Source organism: Melospiza georgiana, chromosome 9 (assembly GCF_028018845.1).
Source record: "Melospiza georgiana isolate bMelGeo1 chromosome 9, bMelGeo1.pri, whole genome shotgun sequence".
NCBI classification, from domain to species: Eukaryota; Metazoa; Chordata; class Aves; order Passeriformes; family Passerellidae; genus Melospiza; species Melospiza georgiana.
This window is the reverse complement of record NC_080438.1, coordinates 10,874,065-10,892,082: the sequence shown is the minus strand read 5'-3', so window position 1 is coordinate 10,892,082 and position 18,018 is coordinate 10,874,065.

Here is an 18,018-nt window from a genome sequence, read left to right as displayed (position 1 = left end):
CCTTCAGGAGCAGCCTGCTCCAGTTTGGGTCCCCTCAGAGTCACAAGTCTTGCCAACAAACCTGTTCCACCATGGGCTCCTTTTTCCATGTGTCCACAGTCCCTGCTAGGAGCCTGTGGCATCATTGGCCTGCCCTGGCTTTCCCTCCATCAGGCCCACCTGTGCCAGTGTGGGCTCCTCTCACATGGGCTCACCCACAGATCCCAGTCTGACTTGTGTTCACTCCGGATTTCCAGCACGTCCAGTGCAGCAGCACAGAAACAGCAGCGATGCCCTGGCCATGTGCCAGTCCCTGTGCAGCACCATGGCTGTCCTCAAAATGTCCTCAAGCACAGCAGAGTGAGGGGAGCAGCAGCACCACAGAGGGAAAGCAAAAAGCAGCCACAGATGAGCCCTGCCCTGATGTACTGTAAGGCATCAAGCCCAGGGCAAGCACAGGAGCAGCCAAAGAGCAATAACAGCTATAAATTCCATCTAACACATTCCAATCAAAGCTCTTATCTTGAACCTTCTGAGCCCTTTTGGGCATCAAAAGGAGCTGTTGTGGTTTAACCTGAGGTGGTAACTCAGCCCTACACAGCTGCATGCTCACTGCCTCCCAGTGGGATTGGGGAGAGAATTGGAAGAGTAAAAATGGGAAAAAATCAGGGGCTGAGATAAAGATAGTTTAATAGAAAAACCAAAAAATTGTGCATACATGCCAAACAAAACAAGAAATCAATTCACTACTTCCTTTGGCCAGGCAGGTGTTCAGCCATCCCCAGGAAAGCAGGGCACCATCACATGTATTGGTTACTTGGGAAAGCAAATGCCATCACTCCAAATGTTCCCACATTCCTCCTTCTTCCCCTCTGTATACTGAACACGATGTCACATGGTCTGTCCTCCCCACTTCCCAAGCACCTCCAGCTTCTTCCTCAGTATGGCAGTACAAGAAGCAGAAAAGGCCTTGGCTTTTGTAACTTCTGCTCAGCAACTAAAAAAAAAACAAAAACCCCCTCTATTTTATCATCATTCTGTTCAGCACAAATCCAAACAATTGTCCTATACAAGCTATCTTGAAAAAAACTAACCTTACCTAAGCCAAAACCAGTGCAGCTTCCAAGGTGGATATTCATGGCTGTAATCTCTCCTTCAGGAGGAAAATGTTCAACATCTTGAGACTTTCAGTCTTTGAGGACAAGTCAGGCTCTTGGAATTCTTACATGAAAAGACTGCAGTAGAATTATTTGTCATTTTCTTTTGAAAATTTTAGTTATAATTGATGCTGTTATTCAGTGATATGATGCAGAGGAAATGGGGAAGGTAATTATGCTGCTCCAGTAACCCACATTTGTATTTCCTAAAGACTAGTACACTGTAGTACTTTCCCAGAAAATGTCTAGCAGTGCAGTCCTGCCACCAAAAACACACAGCACTTTTTTTTGTGGCTAATAATTTCTCTCTCACGTGAAGTGTGATGCTTAATTGCTTTCTTACTGTAAAGGCCCTTGCAAGTTTTGCTCAAGGGTTAAGAATTTATATTCAGTTGTTCAGATTTTTATGCTTTAAAAATGAAGAGAAGCCTGATATATTTCTATTTGTGTAAATGTGTTATTTTGTATTTGCCTGAAGTTTTTAAAATGTACCTGGTTCTTTTGTGTTGTGTATCTAAGCATGGGAAATGTAAAGAGTAAAACTACATCATGTACCTGATCACTGATTTTTACAACTTCAAATGTAAATTTCTTGTTTATTTTCTTCAGTTGATTTTGAGACCTTCCTTTGTCACTGAGAGTATTGCTTTCTCACTCATAATATTGTAGTGTCATAATATTAAATATTAGTAAGAGGCTTTTTCTGTAGCTCACAAGAGAAACAAGCCAGAAAATTTCTTCACTTATGTAAAATTTCTTTCTTCTGCCAAGACACATTAACTTCCCTCAACTAACAGCCCACGTCCATTGACTGAGTGCTCATGAACTAATCTATGCCTATTAATGTCAATTCCTTTCAATATCTGCTTGTCAAGATTGTGGTATTGTGTCAAGTGTTCATTGCAAAATTGCATTCAAGTGTTAGTGATATTCCACCTGCTCACATGATTAATCATGTTAGCTTTTGTTCTTGCATTTAATGAGAAGCATTGCTCAGAAAACATATTAAGATTTGTAGCTCTGTGTATTGTTAAGAGATTTTTTTTCCCCTTTCTATAACTGAAAACCAAGTTTTTCACTTTCAAACTTAAAGCTCAAAATTACTTTGAGTTTTTAGCATTTTGGAAACTCAGGAAGTGACCATGAAAATTAGTGGGTTTTTGATAGACTTTTAACTGAAGTATTGGAAAACCATCTTAATAATGAAATTTAGCTTTTGCAGGATAAATGACAATGTGCCAATAACTTCCCTCTGCTCACTTGGGGTTTGTTGTTTTGGAGTTTTTTTTCTTTTTTTTTGTTTGCTTTTTCGTCTTCTCTGTGCTAACCAACCCTGTCTAATCAATCCCTCTCTTAACTCCCACTGGTAATGCACTATTTTAGAGTAAGATGTTGCCAAAACCTACTTCTGCCAGTGTTTTCTCCAGCTTGGTGCCCGCGTTGCAGTTACACATGGCTGAAGAGCCTCATTCTCAGGATCCATGCGGTGCCCATAGATAGCAGTGAGCCAGAGCTCTCACACTGTGCTGCATTAACACATCAGCACACCTGGCTGAGGCCCAGCCAGCTGGGGATGTGACATACCATAAGGTAAGGTGGATTTATACCTGTAGGTGGTGTAGCTAGAAACTATCAATGCCAAAGAGCTGGCATCACAACCGATATTTATTCAAACACCTTTCATTCACTGTTATTGATGGAATTAATATGTTTACTTCCAGCAGGTAACTGTTCACACAGTACATTCACTTACTCCTTCACACTTGCAGCCACACATAAAAGTCACTCATGGCTACAAGGCTGGAGTGACAGTTGTGAGCTTCTGACTGAGGTGGCACATCACCATGTACATTGCCTCTTTTTGGCTGCTGTGTTCTAGCTACCATTTCTTCATCTGCAGCCACAGGTACCCATAGAACCATTCACACACACTTACACAGACAGAACTTTTATAGTTCAGGCTGAAACTTACTCAGCAGCTGAAGTCAGGCTTTTCTAAAAGCACTGAATGTGGTCTCCAAAGGCTTTGGTGTTCTCAAATCTACAGCTTGCAGCTCCATGACACTGAAAGGAACTGTGAGTGAACAGTCAGGAACGTGGGAGGAGTGGGAAGTGCTATGAAGAAATGTTTAGACACCTGACTGAGATGTATCATTTTCTGCAGTAGTGATGAATTTACTTTGTTAAATGTATTGATGTAATCTGTGATTAGTGTGTTGCTGTGTTGGTGTGGGGGTTTTGTTTGGGTTGCTTTTTTGATTTTTTTTTCTCTTTTTTTCTTTTTGGTTGATTTTTCTTCTCTTTTTCCTTCAGGAAATTATTCTTCAGTCAGCTTTCAGGTAAAAAGTAATTGGAATTATAGGTACTTGACCTATGGGTTTTAATGACTGACATAAAAGGAAGGGGGTTTTGTTTTAATTGGAATGTAAAGTGGGGAGACCGGGACAGACTGCTGTACCTTAGTTTAATTTGAAAATGTAAAACTAAGAAAAATCTAACCAATTAAATACATTCTGTTTACGATAGAAGTCATTTTAAGAAATGAATAAGAAATAGTTATTCAGTTCCATACTTTATTTTAAAAACAGTGTTAATTAATAAAAAGGCATAAGGATTCTGAGAGTACCAGTGTTAGCCTATCTTTATTGAGACACATTGTGTGTAAATGAGCTTTTAGAAGAAAGTGCACTCTAGCTATGCTTTTTAAAGAATGTGTATCAGTCTTAGAAATGATGGTAAACTCTTCTAGTACTTGCTTGAAAATTCTAGGTGAATGAAAACAGCAAGCTGCAGTTTAGATTTAAATTGATCCAGTAATGGCATCTGCAGGAAGAAGAGGAGACTACATTTGATTTACCTCTGCAAAGACAACCTATTATTTTCAGACAGGAAATTTTTTCTCATTCTTCATTTATGTGAAAATACTGTGATTTGATGAGTCCTGTCACTTTTGTATGTTTTGCAGCTCTTATGATTTCAAGGTAGGTTTTTGCTTTGTTAAATTTTGAGGTTTTTTATATTATTATTTTAGGACAGTACTTTAATTCCCTTCCTAGCTTTTGGTAGGGTCTGAGAGGCTTATGCCCTTTCCCCAGAAAGAACTGTACTTTTTTTTTTTTTTAAGTCTTGATTTTTAATTTTTCTGCACTAAAAAAACCCTCAATAATTGCCAACTTTTCTTTGTTTTATGCTCTTTTTATGACCTGGAATTGGTACATGTAACAAGATTTGGTTGTTCTTGAATTTTTTTCCTGTCCCAGTTTTGTTTGTTTGTTTTGTTGTCTTGGTATGTTTATGTTCATGAGTAGCATTGGCTTCTAGGACAGGAGACAGTTTATGTAATCTAATCAATATTCATATGATTTGGTTATTACAGTGAAAACAGGACAAAATGGAGATCTTCTGAGCTAATGCTTCATCAACAGCAGGTGCCACAAACAACATAAAAAAATGTTCCTTCAGGTATCTTCAAAGTGAGCTAGAGTGGCTCACCTCTGTCCCAGTGGGATTCTGTGCTGGGGCACCCAGCCAGGATGATGAGGCTGATGAAATACTCCCATAGCAACTGGGGAAAGTCCCACTGCCAGGGCTGATTGTGGAACTCTCTATCCACAACCGTTTCCCATTTATTAACACTTTATAATTCTCTTGGCAATGTTCATTCTGCGGCTTGCCAGCACCGTACCTGAACAGCATTCTCAGAAAAACATGGACGGTAGAGAAAATGTGTGGCTTTTTCCCTTTTAGTTTAGAAAAGTTCTGCTGGCTATGCCTTGTGTGTTTCCCAGGAAGCATGGGATTTGCTGCGGTTTTTCCCTGCCCGGCTCGGGAGCTGCAGGAGCGGTTGGGATGGAGCCGGGGCTGCGCTGTTCCCGCAGCGCCGCTGGATGGCGCTGCTGCCCAAGGCGAGGCCGCCGCTGCCGGCGCCGGGAGGGAAACCCGCGCTGCTGAGCGCTGCTGCGCTCCCGAGAGCAACTTTGCTGCATACAGCCCCTCAATTAACTGGCTGACAGCTTGAAGCATCGCTGTAATGAACGTAAAAATATCTGCTATCTCACACTTATTTTTCGCGTTGTTGATTTAGAATTTTTTTTTTTTTTTTTTAAAGTTGCTGTTAAGGAAAAAAAATATCTAATTTTGCTTGTGCATAATACAGTACAATAATAATTGTTATCAAAATCAGGAGTAAATTTCGAAAATGGCGTGCCTAACTCTATAAGCAATCTTAAGGAATAGTGTTTCCCATCATGTTTACATGAATAACACAGAAAAAAAAAGCTCAGGTTTAATACTGGGATATGTAAAGCTAGGAGACATGGCGGCTAGTAAAGCAACTTTTATGCCAGTTTAACTTCATTCTGAAGCCACTTCTAATTACCAAAATGCCTATAAATAAACTAATGTTTTTCTGCAGAGGGGCTTGGGCAATTCCTTTATTCCCCCTTGTGCCTTCCACAAGTCACATAATGGGTCAAGAAGGAAATTCAAAAGGGAACTCCGAAATTATGATTTTGGAAATTCTGACTTGCAATTTCCTGTTGTAATTGGTAGGTAAGAAATATCTTAAAATCTTTTTGGTTTTAACTGGTAAGGTTGGTAAATAGAATTGTTGTAAATGTGTTCAAATTGCAAAACCAAGGTTTCTTAGTGTTTATGTTTGCATTGAGAATGAGATGTATTATTGGGAAAACCTCTTATGTCTGCAGAGAAACTCAATACTTAAGAATTATTTATTTACTAACTTTTCTGTCCCCTGTTTAAAATAATCCCCACTGCTTGTTGGCAAGTCTAAGAAGATCTGAGATAAACTGTACTTTTCTTTCCTCCAGCCCTGACTATGCACCTTATGAGAATGAGGTTGTAAATCAGATGGAGAGGAGGAATTTTTTTTTTGAAAGAGTCTTTGTTTAATGAGCAATCCACATTTATGTGCAATCTCACCTTTTCAATAAAAAAATAAAAATTGGTATGGGGCAATCCAACCTGATAATAATTGTCCTTACAAAACTTAGACCACAGCTTTAGTAACTATTTTATTAACTTTGTCTTAATAACATAGAATTCTTCCAGAGTTGTTTTGTCTGCATTTTAGTGGCATTGTAGTGGAATAAAGGAGTTAGCCCATTCCACAAGTACCTGTGGAATTAAAGCAATTGTTTTAAAGATGTCTCATCTCTAAAAGGATACCCAAACCAACCAACCTAAAACTCAATTTGTTTTTCAAATAATAAGCATTATTAAATATTATGTGTTTTGCAGACAGATTAGTAAGACCAACATTGGATGCATCTCCTGATGTATATATCAAATCTTGCAGTAAAGTTGTGGGGGGATTTTTAAAAAATTTTTTTATTTTGTTTTTGTTTGGTTTTGATTTTTAGAAAGCCAGAAGTAGCTACTTTTCATAATAGATATATTTTAAAGAGAGGATTTCTCTTAGCAGAGTATTAGTATACTTGGACCATAATAGCTACAGCTTGACCTCTCCACTTCTGATGCAATTGAGTCATGCTACAACTATCTCCTGTTCTGCAGCTGCAACTGCATGAAAATCTACAGTGTTCCTCATCTAGTAGATATCAAAGTGCTTTGAAAAGGTGAGGAACTTTTTGTCATTCAACAGATGGAAGAGAAAGTGTTTGAATTGGTGGTTCCTGTTGCTCAGTTGGCAAGCAAATGAGTGATCTGCTTATGAACAGATCTTATTGAAGAAATAGATGCTTAGATTTGTGGAGATCTGCTTAGCTGAGGTGGTATTCTTTAACTTCTAGGGAATAGACTATGTAGAAGTTGTTTTAAGAATTCAAATATAGCGCACCCTTGGCATAGATACAGAGTTGCAGCTCTGTAAAGGAACTTAGTGAACTACAGCCTGGGTACAGACAGACATCCTGGTATAAAGTAACAGGGAAAGTAGGCTTTATCCCTTGAGCTTAGGAGTGCTGCCTAAGCTCAGCCCTGCAGTTTTGCCTGCCCATGCTTTTTAATGTTAACATTAGATGAACATGTGTGACTGTTCTTACAGTACCTAGAACTCTTGTGGGACCTGCTTTTGAATCTGACGTTTAATGGTCTCTTTTCTCTGTGCTTGAGACTAGACTTCCATGCTATTAGTTTACAGCTGTGGTCCAGGAAAGATGAGGCTTCACTAAGATATACAATACATAAAACACATTTCTGACACATTGCACTGGCAACCCTCTATTTGTAGGCACTGCTGTCCAGGGAATAAAGATCATTCTCTGCTCTGTGCTTTAAGGCAGAGCCGCTGTCCTGAGAGGGCATTTACAGCATTCTCTGCTCAGAGAAGTGAAGACATCAGTGACATGTTCTTCACAAACACTGTGTGTTAGCCAACAGCATCCAGCCAACAGTTCTCAACTCTCAGATCATTGGGGCTTTCAGAGGAAAATAGGATTCTAAATATGGAAAAAGAAATCCTTGAGAGAATTTGTTGTTCACAGTATCTAGAAAACTGGTTTGTAAACAGTATTGAAATTCATCACAGTATTTTGGCAACATCAAACATTGAATATAAACAGATAAACCTAGATGTTCTTGTGGCTTAAATTGCAAAGTTTCTTTGAGGCTAAGGTGTAACGGGACTGAAATATTTCTCTGCCTTGTCTAAATATTAGAATGTGGGAACCATGTATTGTAGCAGAATGCTGATATCTTTTACAGTTACTTGACGTGATTACTGCTTTGCAGAAATTCCCATTATGAAATGTCTTAATTGCCTATGTCTTTTGTAAGAAAGGAGTCATCTGCTAGGGATTTTCAACAGGAAATTAATTCATAGGCAGTGCAGGGTGCCAGGTCCATTTCCCATTTCTTTGTGGGCTGTACAGTCACAATAGGATGTACTTTTGTCACTGTGGAATTGAAAATATAACTTTGAATGTACAAAGTTGGCTTTTGTGTTGAATAAGATAATTTTATTTTGGCAGTCACATGTACTGATTGTAACATTTAAGTATTTGTTTGCACAAATTGGGAGTTATGTCCATTTCTTTTGATAGTCTCAGTGCTCTTTTTATGACCAAAGGAAGTCACTAAAATGATATTCGTTTAAGAGCAGTGGTTTAGGACCAAGTTGTTAGCTTCCTGTTCTGTTTTTCTATGGCCAGTGATGGATTTCTGTGCTAGTATGCTTTTATAAATGAACAGTAAACACATTTTTACGGGTGTGCACATATTTGTTTTCTGTTATTTCTGTATTCTTAAATGTCAGTATATCCAGAGCACACCAGTATATTCCATCTTCATGGGATGTTTTGTTGTAAGTTGATGGTGCCTGTATGTACTTAACCTGTACTTTATCCACTGGAAGCTGATTTTTACCCATTGACTTTCTTGTTAATTTTTACATGAGAAATGTATTGACTTTTCTATTATAATGTAAATGCAAAATCAGACTATAAGAGTTTGAAGAAGGTGAAGCTTTTTTAGTTGACTAATGCAGAGGCTGCATCAGGAATTTGCTTAGGTAAAAACATTTGTTATTATTTAGATTTTATAAATGCTCATTATTTGTAAATCAGTTTCTCATTTTAGAGGAAATTTATTTCCCAAGGACTTTAGAACTGAAAACATAGGGGAGAAGAGGAGGGATTGAATTTGAAAAATATTTCAGGGTCTGAGAATTATTTTTTTTTATTTATACAGATATTATTTTTAAATATTGCTATTGTTCCTAGAAATGCCATCTAGAAGAAGAATGAGTTCTATCTGTTTTGAAGGGAAGGAAAAAAATCCTTAAATCTCCAAAACAATGAATATGACAAAAGGTAGGAAGATAATGCATATTAAAATAAATAGCAATTTTAGTTAAAAGTATCATAGGATTTATATGATTTTATTCTAAATTAAGAATTTCCACAGCATGTTACTGTGTCTATTCTGTAATGAAAATACAGCATAGCCATCTATTTTCCAAAAAAAACCCCAAACAAACAAACCTAAAAATAGATCTTATGATATAACATGATGAGTCACACAAATAGCATATAGGAACTCTCAGAATTCTTGTAATAAAAGAGATTTAAAATGAGCATGAAAGACTTTCCTTGACATTTCAATAGTTGATGTTGTCCTATTAAATAAAGGGTAGAATTAAAAAGCAAGTTCCATGCCAGTGGTAATTGTGAATTACTACTTAAATGAGTAGTATAAATTGTGCTGTTTGATGTTCTGCATTGTAATACAGTAATTATGCTAAGCTCTTTCTTTTGCTTGTGGATCAACTTTAAAACTGTCGATGCTGTGTAAATAACAGTAAATCTGGGCAAATACACATTTTGAAGCCCTATAAACCACATGCATTTGTAATGTAATCTTGAAAATAGCAGTGCCATTCTGTGGAAATTAGAAAATTTTACACCTAGTTCTTGTAAACTCATACCACTACTAAAATACACAGCTCTTTATAAGAGAATACAGATATTTAATGATGTGACAACTGCATAAATATGAAAGCTGCTGAAATGGTGTATCATAATGGGAGGGTTTGCAAAACCTGCCATGTTCTGTGGGTGCATAAATACCATTAGATAGTAAAGGGACTCTGGCTCCTAAATCTATTTGTTTATTCTGAAAACTTCCTTGCAGGGTTGAAACTGTCACTGCAAAGAGATACACAAAGTGCACTTAATCCTTCCAAGTGGTAACTTGAAGTAGGCAGGCTGGTGCTGAAGTGCTTGCTGTGAGGCAAAGTCGAGTTCAGCACTTGCAGCCTGTCACCGCGGGCTGTGTGACACCGCGGGCTGCAGCCACTCCTCCTCCCACAGCTCTCATCAGCACCTTCACAGGGAGATTTCCAAAATCTGTGGAAATGTCCTCCTTTGTTATCCCTTAACACGGTGGGGAACTTGCAATTTTCCTTGTTCTGCTTTTAATTCACTGATGTTGTGACATCTGAAACTGCAGCTTTTGGTGTGAACAGGCCTGAGGCTGACAAAAGCACGAACTAAATGCAGCAAGGAGTAGAAAATGGGTGAACAAGCAAGCAAATTGGAGAACTGCGTGCTCACTTGGTCTAGTGAACAAATATTACTGCAATTTAGGTACTGAACAAACTAGACTGCTCCCTACTCCTTCAAAACTTGCAGAATTTGCTCATCAGGTCTCTCAGAACTGGAGATATATACAAACTGTGGTCAGTGGGGTCCCCTCAGGCCTCAACTTAGAATAAAACTCAAATTCATGGTAGTAATAATGTCAATGGGAAGTAAACTTGTTAAAGCAAATTATAAAAACAATAGGAAATCTACCATGAATCAAAATATAGAAACTTATATTTAAATTAGTGAAATTTGGTACATTCTACCAACTTATGTATTCTGCATTTTTAATGTAATTTTGTTTTATTTTTCATGAAGAACTCTATATGCAAAGAGATTATTTTTAAAAGATAAGGTAAAAACTGTTTATATTCTAGGTTGTTTTAAGGATACAGTACTGTAGGTCTACTGTTGATCTCAAGTTTACTAAAATTCACATCTACGGTATAACTTAGAGAAAGCAAAAGGGAAACTATTTTAATTTAAAATTGCACACCAAAATAATGCAAGTAAAATTTTGAACCGTTTTGATAAGCAAGGCCTGTGGATGTTTTGACTGTTGCTCAATTAAAAAAAAAGTAAATATAATAGGTTTTTGAAAATAAATAATACAGTACTCCTGTGACATTTTTTCAGATGAACAATTTTTCAGGAAGATTACAAGGCTGAGTAGTCAGTTTTTGAGAGGTGGAGAATAGTTTAGTTGGTGGGCCTGCTGTGATTGGAATTGATTAATGGGTGTTGTGATAAGCATAGAAACAGATCAGTGGCAGCTTATCCTGCTTTCAGCTGTCACAGCTGTGCCTCTTCACTCTTCTTCTGGCCCTATCACACTCCCTGGCAGCCTTTAAAGTACCTCCTTCCCAGTGGAATTTCTGCAAATCATCTACTCAAATGCCAAGATACCCTAGAAGCAGCTGTGGCTGAGAAAATTTGTTCAGGCTCACATATTTGTTGTGATGAAGAATATTGCGTTAGAGAATCCTTTCCTCCCGCAGGAGGAAGCACTCTGTGCCATACCCTGAAGAGAGAGTTAAATGATGCTTCTGATGGGCAGGTGGGCTCCTTAGTCAAGAACTTTCAATGCTGGCTGGAACAGGAACACACTTTGCAAACCTGCTGGCTAAGAGATATCACTGCTGCTGCTGCTTGACACTTGCAATAAATAACCCCTGAATGTTAATTTTATTGCTAATGGCTTGAGAGAAGCAATGCTGTTACATGCTTAAAATCCTGGAAGCTGCCTTTTTTGCTCTAATGCTCAAAAGATTTTCAAATGCAGGTTTTAGAAGTTCTGAATGTGCTTTGAAAGTATTTCCCTAGTTTCCTTAATGAGAACTGTGATCTCCACTGTGATCCCTGATGTGGGTAGTTTGATTGGAATCATGCAGTTTGAACAGAAAATTATAGGTATGTGGATTTTGTACAAAATAAAGATGGGACCCTGAGGTCCCTTCTAAGCTGGAATTCAATGAGCCAGATCTTTTATGTAACTTCATGGATTTGAGGAGGATAGCCCAGGAATAATGTGCTTTTTGGGATATGAGACTTAATACTCTGTTGGATTTCTCTGATTAGTTACAAAAATATTTTGTTGATTTTATTGGAAACAGAATAAGCCTAAAGCATGAAAATAACTGCGCTACTCTTTCTGGACATTTTGTAGATTATAATGCTTAGGTGATAAATAGTCTTTTTATGAAATCTCTGGGTGCTGTAAATAATTTTTGGCTTCTCTGTATGCTTTAAAAGCCTGAGGCAGCTATCCCAGTATTATCAATAAATATTAAAAATTTTTTTTTATCCAACTCAGGCAAATGAAATCTGAATTGAAAAGCAGATGATGCACACAGAAGGTCTCATCTCTGGCTAAATCTGCAAGATGTTTAACTGATCCACCAAGGTAGTGTACAGTTTATCCACTGTGGCAGTCTGTGAACAAGAATAAGTTTAGACTATTTGGGAAAATAAATACTCACAACTAAAAAAAGATTATTTGTTAAGTTTCTATTATAAGTGCATGTACAGTTCCTGTATTGTATATAGAGTCAACTAAGTCACATCAGTGGGAAACTACTTCTCAATGAGAAAAAAAAAAATCTTATTTCAATTTTGAATTATATTTTACAGAGGAATATATCTAAGGCTGTTTTGTAAAATCATGTTATTTATTTATTCTATGACTGTATCGTGTGTCAGCTGTATTTTGTAATGTCTTCTGGCATAGGAAAGCAAACAAAGTCGTTTTACATTAATGACTTGTCTGAGACTGCTTGCCTATAATTCCACGCTCCTTTGCTATAGAAAAAACATGACCCTGAATCCTAAACAGCTTTTGAATAAAGGCACCTAAAATTATGATATGATAAACAAGTCCATAGGTTTATAACTTAGTGCTTTTGGTTTTCTTTATTTAGTGGGTCTTGCTTCAATTTAGATTTGCATGCTCTGCAATTAAAAAAAAAAGATATTTTAATTCAGTGCAACTTAAAATTTCCCTGTTTCTATATTATCTAGTGCTGCCAAAATTGAATCTTTTAAATGAGAACTGATTAAAAGGAAAGAAAAAAAATTGATTATATGTTGTTCAGATGTAGTGTAATCGCTAAGTTTTCCACATCTTGATCTGCTACAGGGGGACTTGTTCTTTGGGAATTCAGCCTGCACTTTTGTCCTTCCTGTGATTTCTTATTTCAAGCTTGATAGAGAAAGCATCCACTGTTGTATCATTTCCTTAGTGCTAACAGCTTTTATTCTCTTCAACAAGTGTTTACAGAAAAGTGTTGATGCTTATTAATCTGTTTCTTGTCTTACAAATGTGCTTATGCATGATTTGTGGTAAAATTGGCATTTCTGACAGCTCTCAGTGTAATCTGCATAGCACAACAAGATTGTTACATTGAACAGATGTGGCTTGGAGTTGTTATTCTTCGTAATTGCCATCATTAAGTGAAAGCATGTGTCAATCAACTTTGTACTTTAAACACACCACTCATTCGTGAGACACATGCATCTGCGTTTCAGCTACAGATCTAAATTACTTGGGCTTGAAATTTATTTCTGTTGTTTCTATTTAATACAATACTCCATGAAACAAATAATGCCCAAAGATGTCAAAGCAAGAGATCATCAAGTTAAGAAAGGCTTTACTGGGAGTTTGTGTAGATATAATTTTCTTTTTGGAGGGGGAAGAGAGGAGGGTGATGATAATAGATTCATTTTCCTTTTCTTGTGTAAAGAAAAGGCATTTAAGTTTAATTTTATAAATTTCCAAAGTCACTCTCCTATTTTGATGTTTATGACTTTCTTATTTGAGGGAAGGAGGTTCTGTTTAGTTTGATTATTTGGGGGCAAAAATGAACGTGCTTCAGTAAACTGACATAATGCCTTTTAAGGATTAATGTTTGGTCATTAATGTCGCCAGAATACCTTGTAGGGTCACAAATGTTCATACTGGTAACAAACAGGATTAGATCAGGAAATTATATTTTGAGTAGAGTTGAAAACAAAGGGGTCTTAGCCTGATTGCCCAACAAATGACAATAGAATCAGACTGAAGCACACAAAAGCAAGGACATTTGGAGATGACGTTCACTTTCTCCTTGTTTCCTTCTCTGAGGACTTCAGTTCTTTGTGTCAGGCACAGTAGACATGATGGCATCTATATACTGGGGGTTTGTGGGTTTTTCACCCTGTCCTGTGACACCTCATCAGTGCCAAATAAGATGGACTTGTATATGAGGCACAAAGTGACACTCATCATGTTGAGGTGGAATTGCCTTCCATTTTTGAGGGTATTTTAGCCTCTACCTTTACAATGAAAGCATTTGTTCCATGATTTTTAAATCCTCCCAAATTAATGAAAGAGAAAAACACAATTACACTTTTATCCTTTGATTTTCTTTTAGGTCTTTGCCTGCTGCATTAAAGATGATTCTGTTATTCTGGATGTGGTGTGTGACTCGTATCTACTTTCTGACCAAAAAACCCCCATTGTATAACTATTTTTTGGAATATTTCCTGAAAATATATTGTTTAGATCCTGCCAGAGGCACATAAGATTTCATATGAATGATATGAATGCTGATTATTTTTTAGATCCTAATCATCTTATCCTTATTGAATCTTCTAGAAGTACTGAAATAGAAATTTAAAAGAATTAATTTGAAAATTAGAAGCCAGATTAGCTACAGCCGAAGAATAAAAAACAAAGAACTGGGAAATAACTCTTCATTTAATTGAATTTTGAAGAAAAAAAATTATTTGAAGTCCAAATGTAGCGCCTAATATAGAACCAGAAAAAACATGGGAATCACATGGGGAACAACACAGCAGTACAGTCTGACAGATAGTGAAATCAAGTGTCTGTTCTAATCTCAGCCCTTTCAGCTCAAGAAGAAACTTTCTGACAATCTCTTGGAAGTTATTTGGTAGCTGTGTAAAGCCAGTCCCTGGGAGGCAAGAAAACCAGGGCCATGCATTGATTAGTAATTAAATGATCCCAGCCAATTTTGCACATTTGGTAATTTTCTTTGCCAATAATTTCTCCACCTGTTGATGGGGATGATATGTGGCTACTTGGAATTCATCACCATGCTGGTGAAGCAGTTTAGCAGTGTTGGAAGTCCCACAAAATTGCAATCTGGGGGCAGAGGAAACCCTGGCTGCCTCTGTGACTTTGGATAGTTGTCCGTTATATTTGCAGATTTCCAGCTGCCCTGTGTGGGAGTGACTGGACTTCTGCAGGTGCACAGTGTGTGGTGATTGTGAGTGGGGCTGGCCCAGCCCCATCCCCAGTGGGTGCAGCTGTGGCAGCAGGTGAGCAGCACTGACAGCAACGAGCCAGGGAGTGCCCAGGGGCACTGAGCAGCCACCAAAGGGAACAGAGGGCACACAGGGGCAGGGCATCAACAGGAGGGGATAAAAGGCTGGGACAAAGAGCAAGAAGGGCAGAGCTTGCAGCCTTATGAAGGGGTTTGGTGTTACTCGGTATGGGCAGATGCCTGAAGCCTTCTGGTGAGGTGTTACTCTAATTTAAATTAGAGTTAAATTTTATGGTGACACTCTGTGTGTGGCGGCCATCTCAACTGTGACGTGTGCTGTGGCACATGCTGTGATAGACTTCTATTGGAGCAAAGTTCTGGGAAGAAGATTTCCTCATGCACTTTAGATTTAATATAATTTTTTTCAAAATAAGGAATTGAACTGTTGAATGGGCTGGAATTGAATGTGCCAAAACCAGCCTTATGTAGACCCAGCTATAAGTAAGACATGAGATGCCAAGGCAGCTTGCAATGGTGGTGTGCTAATCAACCCTCTCACCCTTTGTTCATAAGGAAGGTTGTAGAAACTAGAATGTCCTGATTTTATTTACCCCTGCCCTGATCTCCTGGGCTAGTGAAGTTCAGGGTAGATATTCTGATGTTTCTTGCATGACTGCATTGTCTCTCAGCTTTTTCAAGTATAAGGTATGAATAATGAAAATTTCCCATTTTCTTCAGTGCAGAGAATTGTACATGAAGTACCATATGAATGCCAGTTATCTATTGTTACATTCTCTAATAAATGAAAATTTGGTTTCAAGAAGTAGAGGGTCATTTCTGATGCTTTTTCCTAATCAGTGCTTTTTCTTGCTCTTAGAAGTCCTCATAGTTGAAGATGGTGTTACATCTGCTTTTATGTTTTGTTGTAATGCTTTATTTTAAGTGTTTCAGAACATGTGTGTAGTATTTAGTAAAGACACCTAGGACTGGATGGCACTACACACAGTATAGACCAGACATAGTCTGCTGCTGTGGTGAGACCCCAGCATCTCTAGATTTCCTGCAGGCACACCTATTATTTCTTGTATATTGTTATTTTAATGGTTGAACTTTCCAGGAAGCTTGACATGTTTGCTGTCAGACACCAGCTCTATTTCAGTTATTCTGCTGTGTTATGCTTTCAGTTACTTAAAATGTAAGGAAATATTATATGGAGATAATGAAAATAAATAACTTTAAAACAAGATACAAACTTTTTTTACATATTTGATTTTACTTTGGCAGTTTACTTGGATTTCAAAGGTTAGTGTATTTTTTGTATTAATTGCTCTGCTTTAGAACATGATGTTTTATTTCTTGATGTTAGAGTCTTTCTATTTATTTACATGTATAAAATGGATAATTGTTTAAACACAGTCTTTGCTCACAAAGATAATATTTTCATGCCATGAGGGCAGAAATAAGAAAAGAGAATAATCTGAATTTCACACTGTATGCAAGCAGAGCAGATATTTTATTCAGTTCAAGCTTTAACACTTATATTTTTTTAATCTGTTGTATTTTAGGGAGATTGTACTATTGTTCTGCTAGAAGAAGCTTGTAGCTTCTTGAAGTGGGTGAAATAAAATATTTAAGTATGTTTGAAAAGAGAAGTAGAGTCAGAAGAGCCAGAGCCTTCTGACCACTGAGTTCTTCTGAAGTAGAAGTTACATTATGAAGAAACTTCTTCTTGAAATGTTCTTAAGATTATTATTTAAAATAAGCTGAAGGCATATTTTTAAAAAAAAAGTTTTGTTTTGGGTTCACAAGAAACAATGTGCTATTAGGCTATATTTAACAATAATTTGTATATCCTTATTCTAGCCCTTAGTGCTTGTAATTTGGAAAACCAGCAATTTTTTGAGAATTTAGAACTCAGAAGAAGTTTTAAATTTTATGTTCTAATCCTTTCTTTCCCCCTTGCCCCCATGATATTATTTAAATGGAGAAAGGCAGCTAAAAACATCCTTGGTTTTGTTGTCAGTTAAATATCAGAGTAATTTATTATACTCTAACTAGAAGCAATGAATAAGCTCAAAGGTCTTTCCAACAGTAAGAGATTCTATGGTTCCATGAAAAAAATCCAACTTTTGTCAGAGACTTCTTATTTTATTATCTTGGAAATGACTGAGGTTACTTTCTTTGGAAATGACAGCTAAAGAATACATAAATTTATATCACTTTTACTTATTTTCAATACAGAAAATGAAGAGATTGAAAGAGTAGCTTAAGTTACTCTTACCCTCTGAAGCTATATAAGCTTGGAAGTTAAGAAAGACATAGAAAAAAAAATGTTGTTTGCAAAGATATTTCACTGTTCCATATGTGCTCAGAGATAGGCTTTTGTAGACATTCAGTGGGTATTCATTTCTGTTATGCATGTTTTATTTATTTTACTTTTTAATGTAGAACCATAGACAAATTTAGCAGTAACTATTTAGGGATGTTATATGTCCCTAAAATGGGATGTGTTTGAAATCTGGGAGAGGCATGTGTTGTGTTGAGAACAGTAAATTTCTTGTAAAAATCTACCTATTAGGGCATTTTCTCCTCCTGAGGTGCATATCTAGTTTTGATGAATGTTAATGAGGTTTATAGAACTGCAAAGGGAAATATGCACCAGACTATATGTTGTATATATGATATTAACATCCCACAGGGCTTTTGTATTCTCCTTCATGTGCAATGGAACCCAGAGATGCACAAAAGACCAGCTTTAGTCTGACATTTTGTTTGTTGTATTTGGCAAAATTGCTTTTGAGTGTAATTAGCTCCTGACAAACCTGTTCCTGTCCCATTTTGGCAGCAGTCTGGATATTTATTGATACACGTACATGTGAGCAAATTTAGTTGCCTAAATATGAATTGACAGCTGAAAGAAAGCTTTCGCTTTCCCATGGTTTATGCTGGGTTAAAGGGGGATTAGTAGTTATTTTAGCTGTTGAAATTTCACTTTTTGTATTCCCATGACTTTAGCCTTGTTTTGCTTGAACACTAAAATTATCTTCAGAATATTAA